We start from the raw sequence: 7,856 nt of genomic DNA, 5'->3' as shown, positions 1-7,856 counted from the left end.
AGGGTAGAGCCATAACCTCCCCATTGGCCCTGCCCTGAGTGTGACAGGGTGCAGTGCCCCAACCCCCTGATCTGCCCTGCTCTGTGCATGACAGGGGGCGGTGTCCCAACTCCCCAATCGGCCCTGCTCTGAGCCTGACCAGGGGCTGCACTTAGGGATTGGGCCTGCCCTCTGCCACCCGGGAGCAGGCCTAAGCCAGCAGGTCATTATCTCCCGAGGGGTCCCAGACTGCGAGAGGGCACAGGCTGGGCTGGGGGACCCCCCTCCCCCCGCCCCCCGAGGGCACAAATTTTTGTGCACCGGGCCTCTAGTATTATCTATAATAATAAAAGCATAATATGCTACTTAGATCGGACGTTCTTCCGGACATCCGTCCTTCTGGACAAAGCCACAGCGGGTGGGGGCCAAGGCCAAGGCCCTTGCACAAATTTCGTGCATTGGGCCTCTAGTATATAACAAAGCTGGAAAAAGACTACTAGGTAAAATACACAATACTTTAGGATGTTAAAATGTAGAGTACACAATTATGCATATGGTAAAATTCTTACTTTGTAAGCATATTATATATGCATATATGTGTGTAAATGACAGAAAAATATACTAGAATTTTAAAAATAAAGTTTAACAATAAATTGAGAAAAGTAAAATTTTAAAATGAACTTTTGTTTTAAACTATCCTTTCAAAGATGTTTGCATGGCAAGCAGCATACATACAGCTAATGTCTCCCTCAGACACAAACTGCAAGTCTCTTTATTGACTGGTATAATAAAAATAGTATCTCCCCTGTTGCATGTAATATTATATTTAAGATCATTAAATAATAATAATAATATCTCCCTTGAGAGCAAAGGTCAGAGATTGACTTCTGACCTATTATAAAAGATTTAGGTTCCCTTAACTCTGGGTTCCTCAGTTCTAATACAGATCACTGCATGCACATCATCTATGGAGGTCACATTGCCCAGGTGAAACTTGGGGTGCAAAGAGAACCAATGCAAATATGGAACTCATCCTGCTTGCTATGAGTAATAAAGTCTTTCATCTCAGACCCAGGAGTCTCATACATTCTGCCAGTATCCATGGAGGTAGTAAGCTAATTTGTTATCTTCAAGCAGGGTGAAACCTAAGATCCTTCGCTGTTCTTAACAAAAAGAGAAAAATCTATATATATAAAAGCCTAAGTGACCGTTATGACCTGATGATCAGACAACTGGACAACTAGCCGGTAGCTATGATGTGCACTAGCCACCAGGGGGCAGACACTCAATGCAGGAGCTGTCCCCTGGTGGTCAGTGCACTCCCACAGCCAACCTCCCCTGGCCGGCCAACCTCTTGTGGTCCCTCCCCCCAGCCGGCTGGGTGGTCAGTGAGCTCCCACAGCCAACCTCCCACAGCTGGCCAACCTCCTGCGGTCTCTCCCGCTGGCTGGCCAACGTCCCACAGTCCCTCCCCCAAGCCCCGATTGGCCCGATCGGGACTGAGCAAGACAGTTCTGATCAGGCAGGAGGGACCCCACCTATGCACGAATTCGTACACCGGGCCTCTAGTAGACATATAATGATAAGATGGGCAGACTGGTTAGCAACACTACACTTCCCAGATTAGTTTGCAATTAGGTGTGACCATGAGACAAACTTCTGACCAATGCAATGAAGAACTAACGTGCATCACTACTAGGAACTAAGATATTGAAATTTTAGGAACTGTTTGTCTAGCATCTAACATTACCTTAACTAATAGAAAAACAATTTAAAATACAGATCTACATCTACTTGTTAAAAATGAATCTCTTCCTCTTATATACCAAGTCTTGAGTTATTCACTAATGATAACTTGAAATTATAATTAGAAAGGTAATAAAAACCTAAGCATTATAGTATAGTTGTCTCTGTAATTTGGGTTATGCAATACTCAATCTAAGAGTCAAAAAATTACATTAAACTTAATTATAAACTGAGAAGAATATTTTGTATTTTTACTTACTAGGAAAAAATGTTTTAAATTTACAATTGTAGAAATATTTTTTCTGCCATTAAAAGGCTCAAGTAATACATAGAAAACAGTCTGAAAACAGAAATACATTTTCCCTTGTCAATACATTTTGTTGGAAAATACAAGGAAAGATGCCTGAACAATTATCCAAACATGACCAATCTTGTTTCATCCATATCCCCACTCACATATTATTTGAATCTTTTTTTTTTCTTTTTATTAATTTCAGAGAAAGGAAGGGAGAGGGAGAGATAGAAATATCAATAATGAGCTTAATACCTTTAATAATTTATTAAATTTAATTTACGTGTTTAAAATTATGTATATATTTTCACTTCTAAAACACACACATGCTAATCATGCAAGTCAATGACAACTTCTTTTTAATTTTGTTTTTCAATTACAGTTTGCATTCAACATTATTTTGTATTTGATGCAGGTGTATAGCACAGCAATTAGGCAATCATATACTTTACAAAGTGTCCCTCCCAATATTTCAGGTACCTGCCTGGCACTGTATACACAGTTAGACTGTATTCCCTGCACTTTATTTTACATCCCTATGACTATTTTGTAACTACCAATTGGTACTTCTTCAACCAACCCCCATTCTTCTCCCTTCTGGCAACCATCAGTCTGTTCTTTCTGTCTATGAGTCTGTTTCTGTTTTGTTTGTTCATCTTGTTCTTTAGATTCCACATGTAAGTGAAATCATACATTTGTCTTTGTCTGGCTTATTTAACTTAGCAAAATACCTTCTAGATCCATCCATACTGTCTCAAGTAGTAAGATTTCATTCTTTTTATGGCCAAGTAATATTCCATTGTATAATGTACCACTATTTTTTATCCGTTTGTCTATTGATGGGCACTTGGGTTGCCTCCATATCTTGGCTATTATAAATAACAAATTCATGCACCAGTGGGGTCCCTAGGCCTGGCCTGCAGGATCAGGCTGAAACCGGCTCTCCGACATCCCTTGAGGGGTCCTGGATTGCAAGAGGGCACAGGCCAAGAGAAGGGACCCCACCGGTGCACGATTGGGGCCAGGGAGGGATGCAGGAGGCCAGCTGGGGAGGGACCGCAGGAGGGCTCCAGGGTGTGTCTGGCCCATCTCGCTCAGTCCGATCGGCCAGACACCAGCAGCAAGCTAACGTACCAGTCAGAGCGTCTGCTCCCTGGTGGTCAGTACACATCATAGCGAGCAGTTGAGCAGCCTTAGCATATCATTAGCATATTACGCTTTGATTGGCTGAACGGACACTTAGCATATTAGGCTTTTATTATATAGGAATAGAGACCCGATGCATGAAATTTGTGCAAGGGGCTTGGCCCTTGCAGCCCTGGCTGCCTCAGCCAGCCCTCGCAGCCCCTCGCAGCCCCGGCTTTCGGACGGTCATTCTGCTGTTCAGTCTAATTAGCATATTAGCTCTTTATTATATAGGATACTGCAGTGAACATAGAAGTGCATATATTCTTTCAAATTAGTGTTTTGGGTTTCTTTAGAAATATACCAGAAGTGGAATCACTAGATCATAAGTCGGTTCCATTTTTAATTTTTTGAGGAACATCCACAGTTTCCATAGTGGCTGCACTAGTCTGCATTCCCACCAAGAGTGCACAAGGATTCCCTTTTCTCCAAATCAACAACATTTGTTGTTTGTTGATTTATTGATGATAGCCATTCTGGCACCTGTGAGATGGTATCTCATTGTGGTTTTAATTTGCATTTCTCTGATGATTAGTGACATTGAGCATCTTTTCATATGTCTATTGGCCATCTGCATGTCCTTTTTGGAGAAGTGTCTATTCAGGTTATTTGCCCATTTTTTAATTGTTTGGTTTATTTGGTGTTAAGCTGTCTGAGTTCTTTATAAATTTTGGATATTAACCCCTTTTATCAATGTATCATGGCGAATATCTTCTCCCATTCAGTAAGTTGTCTTTTTTTGTTGTTGATGGTTTCCTATGAAAACTTCTCTTTTTAAGGCCTATTTGTTTACTGGCATTCAGGCATCTTCATTGCATCTATCCATAGCAAGGGTGGGGAATGTACAGCGGGTGGGCTGGATAAGGCCCTTGAAATCATTTGGTCTGGCCCTGCCAAAGCATCAGGGAAGAGTTAATTAAATGATTGGATCAAATATAGCAGGCTAATTTTTAAGTTGATAATTCTTTATGGCCCACAAATAATGTTATAAATATCCAAATGAACCTAGGCAGAAAAAAGATTCCCCACCCCTAGATATAGTGAACAGAATAGTCTTTAAAAATACAGTACCAACTGTAACAAATAGCTTAAAAACTAGATATATCAAGCATACAATAATCAGGGCTACTTATCAGACTGATGTAAAATTTTGAGTAAAATTTAAAATTCTTTAAAACATCACAATAATATTGATATTAATTTTTTAATATATATTTTATTGATTTTTTACAGAGAGGAAGGGAGAGGGATAGAGAGTTAGAAACATCGATGGGAGAGAAACATCGATCAGCTGCCTCCTGCACACCCCCTATTGGGGATGTGCCCGCAACCAAGGTACATGCCCTTGACCAGAATCGAACCTGGGACCTTCCAGTCTGCAGGCCAACGCTCTATCCACTGAGCCAAACCGGTTAGGGGTGATATTACTTTTTATATTGGCCTGAACTTTATAACATTCCTATCTTCCTAAATACTCATTTTCAACATGCTATAAGAACATATTCTATAATGAATATGAATTTTTTATTCACACCAGATTGCATTACTTCACACTTTTTTAAAAAAATGGAAAGTATTACATGGTGCTAATTAATTATTTTACTGTCTATTCTGTCAATGGAAAAAAAACATGAAAAGTATAAACTATTTGTGCTCCTCAGTCCACGTATGATGTCAGAAACAGAATATTCTCAGTGAAATGATTGTAAAATATGTCACTGTCTAACTTAAAAAAGTAAAAACAAAATACAAATATAGCACTTGCACAGATTTTCACAGTAATTTTTAGGTTATCAAGGAAACATCTAGAGTGTTGATCTGGTTATACTCAATTCAAACAAACTACTTGTCACATTAACTACCTCCAGGAAGTTACTCCAAACACAAAATAAACTGTTTATGCCCCTACTCAGATAGATAACATGACAGATTGTTATTAGTTGAAGACAGATGAAATACATTAATTTGATTGTGAGCATGTGTTTAATTTTACCCTGCCATGTACACTCTCTAATGCTGTCTTTGTATGATGACATAGTAAATCATACTGTACTAGAAGAATTGCTAATGCAAGAAAATTAAAAATTACCAGAACTTGACTTTGACTTTGTAGATTTTTGAACCAACCTTCTTAAAAAATAACTGCTTGGAAATTACTGGGTTCCACAAAGAGATTAAAAAAAAAAAGGTGCCATAAAAGAAACGACTTTAATTCTAGTGCAAATGTTAAAATCTCTATGCAATTTAACATTTTTCCTGCATACTAGTTTTCCTATTTCTTTGTGAAATGTCTCTTCCTATCTTTTACCATTTTATACTGTTTTAAGTGTTTATGTTATCAATGTGTAGAGGTAAGGACATTTGCCATATTTGTTCTGAATCTTCCCCTCTGGTTAGAATTTTCCTTTTAAGTTTCATTATATGTAAGAGACAGAAATTAAGATTGTATGAAATGAAATCACTAAGATACTAAGTTCATTATCGTTTAAGCCAGTGGTTCTCAACCTTCTGGCCCTTTATTTATTTATTTTTTTAATATATTTTATTGATTTTTTACAGAGAGGAAGGGAGAGGGATAGAAAGTTAGAAACATCGATGAGAGAGAAACATCAATCAGCTGCCTCCTGCACACCTCCCACTGGGGATGTGCCCGCAACCAAGGTACATGCCCTTGACCGGAATCGAACCTGGGACCCTTCAGTCTGCAGACCAACGCTCTATCCACTGAGCCAAACTGGTCAGGGCCCTTCTGTCCCTTTACATACAGTTCCTCATGTTGGGACCCAACCATAAAATTATTTTTGTTGCTACTTCATAACTGTAATGTTGCTACTGTTATGAATCGTAATGTAAATATCTGATATGCAGGATGGTCTTAGGCCACCCTTGTGAAAGGGTCGTTCGACCGCCAAAGGGGTCGCGACCCACAGGTTGAGAACCGCTGGTTTAAGCTTTGCTTATTTGGTTCTTTTGTCACATGCAGCTGAAAAAAAAAAAAGAAAAAAAAGCACATAGAACAATAGCCACTTACAAAGTATCCTATATAATAAGGAGGTAATATGCAAATTAACCCTCACGCCCTCACCCTCAAAAATGGCTGCCTATGACCAGGCCGGCAAGGGGGTTAGTGACGGACGAACTAACGACTGAACAAGCAGGCTGTGTGGGGCGACCAGGCTGGCAGGGGGGGGGGGTTAGTGAAAGATGACCAAATGACCAAAAAGCAGGCTGCGTGGGGCGACCAGGCTGGCAGAGGGGGGAAGATGGGGGTGACCAGGCCGGCATGGGGGGCAGTAAGAGGCGACCAGGCCGGCAGTTAGGGGCAACCAGGCCGGTGGGGGGGGCAGTTGGGAGCGACCAGGCTGGTGTGGGTGGGGACAGTAAGGGGTGACCAGGTTTGCAGGGCGGGGCAGTTAGGAGAGACCAGGCCAGCAGGGAGGGGGCAGTTGGGACCGACCTAGCCAGCAGCAGGGGACAGTTAGGGGCGATCAGGCCGGCATACAGAGACACTGAGGGGCGATCAGGCTGGCAGGCAGGTGAGCGATTAGGAGCCAGTGGTCTAGGATTATGAGAGGGATGTCCAGCTGCTGGTTTAGGCCCAATCCCAGGGACAGTCGGACATCCCCCAAGGGGTCCCAGATTGGAGAGGGTGCAGGCTCGGCTGAGGGGACCCCTGCCCCCTGCCTGTGCACGAATTTTGTGCACCAGGCCTCTAGTTTGCTGGGTAAAGAAAAACATTTTTAGGCTTTTGGAAAAAATACAAAATATCAACTGTGTCAAAAATAATATATACTCCTTCATTTCTCAGGAATACAATATAGGACTGAAATTAATGAACTAGAGCAGTGATGGCGAACCTTTTGAGCTCGGCATGTCAGCATTTTGAAAAACCCTAACTTAACTCTGGTGCTGTGTCACATATAGAAATTTTTTGATATTTGCAACCATAGTAAAACAAAGACTTATATTTTTTATATTTATTTTATATATTTAAATGCCATTTAACAAAGAAAAATCAACCCAAAAAATGAGTTCTCGTGTCACCTCTGACATGCATGTCATAGGTTCGCCATCACTGAACTAGTCTCACACCACAATAAGAATATCACAAACGTGTTAAATAATAGCAGCAAAACACAAAGGAATGCTTGCAAATTAAAAATGACTAATTATAAATTACTTAGTGAAGCATACAGAGATGATGAAACTAAAAAAACTGAGGAAAAGATCAGGACACAAGATAAGTTACCTCTAAAGGCAGAGAAAGGATTGATAAAGGCACCAGGTAGAAGGCCTCTGGGTGCTTGACAATGCTCTATTTCCTGACCAAGGAATATCCTTTAAATTACACATATATTTTACATAGTCTTCTGTATAATCTCACTGTATTAAAAATTCCTATTAAAATTATTATAATAACTTGACAGTCTTCTCTTCAAACCTAATTTTTTTCATATCATCATAAAGAAGGGTCACAGTTGGAAAAATATTCATGGTTTTTGTAATTTTTCCCAAGGATCTCTATTCTTTTTTTTTTTTTACACCGGGTATACTTTTTATTTCTTACTGCTCTACACGTATTTTTTTTTATTTATTAAGGTATTACATGTGTCCTTAACCCCCCATTGTCCCCTTCCCCGCCCCCCCCCCCCTG

The 7,856-nt window shown here is 40.4% G+C and overlaps 1 protein-coding gene and 1 long non-coding RNA gene across 3 annotated transcripts in view; one reads left to right on the top strand and one right to left on the bottom strand.

The window, feature by feature from the left end:
- Positions 1 to 2,583, top strand: part of LOC106728159 — a 13,897-nt gene extending 11,314 nt beyond the window's left edge. The window contains exon 3 of the long non-coding RNA XR_001364419.1: positions 2,400 to 2,583. This is a non-coding gene — a long non-coding RNA (uncharacterized LOC106728159). The remainder of the gene's footprint in view (positions 1 to 2,399) is intronic.
- The window catches only part of RAB28 (RAB28, member RAS oncogene family), a 69,918-nt gene that overhangs the window by 15,353 nt on the left and 46,709 nt on the right, over positions 1 to 7,856 (bottom strand). The window lies entirely within an intron of this gene.

This window comes from Myotis brandtii, unplaced genomic scaffold (genome assembly GCF_000412655.1).
Source record: "Myotis brandtii unplaced genomic scaffold, ASM41265v1 scaffold547, whole genome shotgun sequence".
NCBI classification, from domain to species: domain Eukaryota; kingdom Metazoa; phylum Chordata; class Mammalia; order Chiroptera; family Vespertilionidae; genus Myotis; species Myotis brandtii.
This window is presented reverse-complemented; position numbering and strand designations above follow the sequence as displayed.